Here is a 3,786-nt window from a genome sequence, read left to right on the forward strand (position 1 = left end):
CTCTTAGCTACAGCTAAAAGACCAGCATACACTATCAAACTAGTGGACCTCTCTCATCTTTCTGAAGAATACTGCAGACACCAGAGACAGACAGACCCAATCGGAAGTACAGACACCAGGAATAAACAGTGAAAGTTACAGATAAGCAAATGGCTAGAGGTTGGCATAAGAACTCATCCAACATAATTCAGGACATTATGGCCTCACCAGCAACACCCAAAATAAATGGATATTCTAATTCATTGGAAACACAGGAAAATTATCTCAAATCTTTGCTAATCAAGTTATTAGATTCACATAAAGAGGAAACTAACAAAACTCTCAAAGAAATAAACAAAAATACAGCCAAAGAAATAGAGGGACATGTAGAGGGAAAACTATAGGCATATAGAGAAGAAACAAACAACAACAACGAACAATAGATGCCATCATGGAAAGACAGAAATCCACCTTCAAACAGATGAAGGAAATGGTTCAAGGCATGAAAACAAAATTAGAATCAATAGTGAAAACACAAACAGAGAAAACCTGGCACTGGGGAACTAAGAGAAAAGATCAGGAACCACAAAAGTAAGCTTTACCAGCAGAATATAAGAGAAGGAAGAAAGAATCTTGGGCACTGAAAATACAATTGTAGAAACTGATACATCTCTCAAAAAAAAAGGTAAAATAGGAAAACTTACAAACGCAAAGCATCCAAGAAATCAAGGATGCCACGAAAAGATGAAATCTAAAAATAATAGGAATAGAGGAAAAAGATTCCAGACTCCAAGTTCCAGAAAATATTTTCAAGAAAATCATAGAAGAAAATTTACCCAATTTAAAGAAAGAGATGTCCATATTTGTACAAGAGGATTACAGAACACAAAATAGACTAGACCAGAAAAAAAAAAATCCTTACATCACATAATAGTCAAAACACTAAATCTAAAGAACAAAGAAAATATATTAAAAGCAGCAAGGGAAAAAGGCCAAGCAACATATACAGGTAGACCTATGAGAATCACACCAGACTTTTTAACAGAAACTGTGAAAGCCAGAAGGGCCTGGGCAGATGTCGTACAGACTCTAAAAGACCACAGATGCCAACCTAGACTACTATACCCAGCAAAGATTTCAATCAACATAGATGGAGAAAACAAAATATTACATGACAAAATTAAACAATTTCTACACAACAACCCAGCTCCATAGAAGATACTAGAAGGAAGACTAGAATCCAATAAAATCAACTATACTAACGGAAACACAGGATATAGATAACTTCACAACAAGAAAATTAAAAGAAAGTAAGCACAGAAACAGTAACACCACCAACTCCACAATAAAAGGAATTAACATTCATTGGCCACTATTATCTATCAATATCAACAGTGTCCACTGCCAAATAAAATGACACAAACTAACAGAATGGTTGCTGAAACAGGATCCAACATTCTGCTGCATCCAAGAAACACAAGTCTACAACAAAGATAAGCACGGCAAATACCTCACAGCAAAGGGGTGGAAAATTAGAGACTTCCTAAAATAGAAACAGAAGGAACATTACCAAACTCACTCTATGAAGCCATAGTCACCTTGACCCCTAAACCACACAAAGACCCAACAAAAAAAGAGAGTTTCAAATCTACATCTCTTATGAATATTGATGCAAAAATACTCAATTAAATACTTGCAATACGAATCCTTGCAAAACTAGCATGAACAATTTCTGAGCTGTGGTAGAGCTGAAAGCCTGAGTTGGTGATTGGAAAAACATCTGAAGCCAGGAAAATGATTGTGAGGTTTTCTAAATAACAGGGAACATCCCATGAGGTGAGAACTTTGGTCTCAGGTCACCTGGGAACTTGTTTGGGGAAGGAGAGAAACAATCCTTTGATTTCCCTGCACTCCCTTTTTCTCGGACAACCCTCCTCCTTGCTCACACCTAACTGCCTGGGGTCTGCAGTGGCTGAGGCAGAGCTCCTAGCCCCTTAGCTGCAACTGCCAGCTGTACTGGTATTGGGGTCCCAGACCGGTGGCATCATCCTCCCAGGGTCCCAGGTCTGCTAGCTGCCTTACTGTCTTTGCAGGGTCTCTCAGCCACTGACTGTATGGCCTGCCCAAACCCTAGATGACAGATAATACACTATATACCCCAGCTAAGGCAAGCAGAAATGCCATACAAGCTAGGCATACCAGGCCTGGAGAGCACAGTGGAGGGCCCCCAGGACTTTCCATAAGGCATCTGGACCAGTATCCCAGTCTCCACCTGCAGCTGGACTTCCTAACCTGGCGGCTACAGCAACACTGAGCTGGCGGGGCATGTCAGTACTCCTGAATAAGACCAAGCAGGGCCAAACCAGAGAGAAGAGAGCCCAGATACCCCGATCCCTGCCAATGTGACCTGCTTGAGAGTGAGTGAGTGCGCACTTGAGTGTTGGCAGAGCCCCAGATCCAGGGTCTTTCTAAAATAGAAGCCAGACATCAGACCCCTCCCACCCACATACCCACTGTGGGAAACAGAGAGTCACTTGGGACATTGAGGCCCTGCTCTGCAGGTCCAGACCCTCAGCACCATCATCTCAGGGTCCCAGGTCTGCTAGCCACCATACTGGCCCCGCAGGGTCTCTCAGCCACTGACTGTATGGCCCGCCCAAACCCTCAGTGACAGATAATACGTTATATACTCACCAAAGCCAAGCAGACTTTCCATACAAGCTAAGCACACCAGGTGCTGGGCCTCCCAAACTGGGAGAGCACAGTGGAGGTCCCCAGGACTTCCCAGAAGTCCTCTAGACTGGCATCCCAGTCTCCAGCTGCAGCTCGACTTCCTAACCTGGCGGCTGCAGCAGCACTAAACTAGTAGAGTATTTCAGCACTCTTGCATAAGAACAAGCAGGGCCAAACCAGAGAGCAGAGAGCAAGGGTACCCCAATTCCTGCCGATGTGACATGCTTGAGAGTGAGTGTGCCCTTGAGTGTCTGCAGAGCCCCAGATCCAAGGTTCTTCTAAACTAGAAGCCAGGCATTGGACCCCCCCCACATACCTACTGTGGGAAAAAAGAGGGTCACTTGGAACATTGAAGCCCCTGCTCTGCTGGTCCAACTGAGGAGTTAAAGCAGTTAATATGGGAAATCATGCCGCAACAATCAACAGCTCCTGCTACATACAAATAACCCCCTAGAGCATGCAAGGCAGAGCCCCTCCCACACACTCAAGTGTTCAACATTCTCTATCAGTCTGTCTCTGGAGAAATACTTCCACGCACACTTCCACACACACACACACACTCACTCACCTACATTGCCCTTTTGTGCCCCCTTACTTTCCTCCCACAGGTACAGCTAGTGCACCAACATGCACTCTGAGGCTGTGGGACCTCTCTCAGCTTACTGAAGAACTCTACACCAGACACCAGAGAGAGACAGTACCAGTCTGAACTGCAAAATCCAGAAACAAACAGGGAAGGTTTCAGATAAGCCAATGGCCAGGGGTCAGCAAAAGAACACATTCAACATAAATCAGGACATCATGACTTCACCAGAAACCCCCAAAATTAATGGGTACTCCAATTCATCAGAAGCACAGGAAAATGACTTTAAAGCTATACTCACCCAATTATTTGAGGCTCATAAAGTGAAAACAAACAATTCTCTCAGAGCAATAGCTATGCAAACTCAGACAGTTAAAGAGGATGTGAACAAATTTATCAAAGATTTGGCTAGTCAGTTGGAGGTAAAGAAGGAGGAAATAGACAAAATTCTTAAAGAAACACAGGCAAACATAGCCAAACAAATAGAGGTG

This window comes from Psammomys obesus, unplaced genomic scaffold (genome assembly GCF_907164565.1).
Source record: "Psammomys obesus unplaced genomic scaffold, mPsaObe1.curated_primary_1811, whole genome shotgun sequence".
Lineage (NCBI taxonomy): Eukaryota > Metazoa > Chordata > Mammalia > Rodentia > Muridae > Psammomys > Psammomys obesus.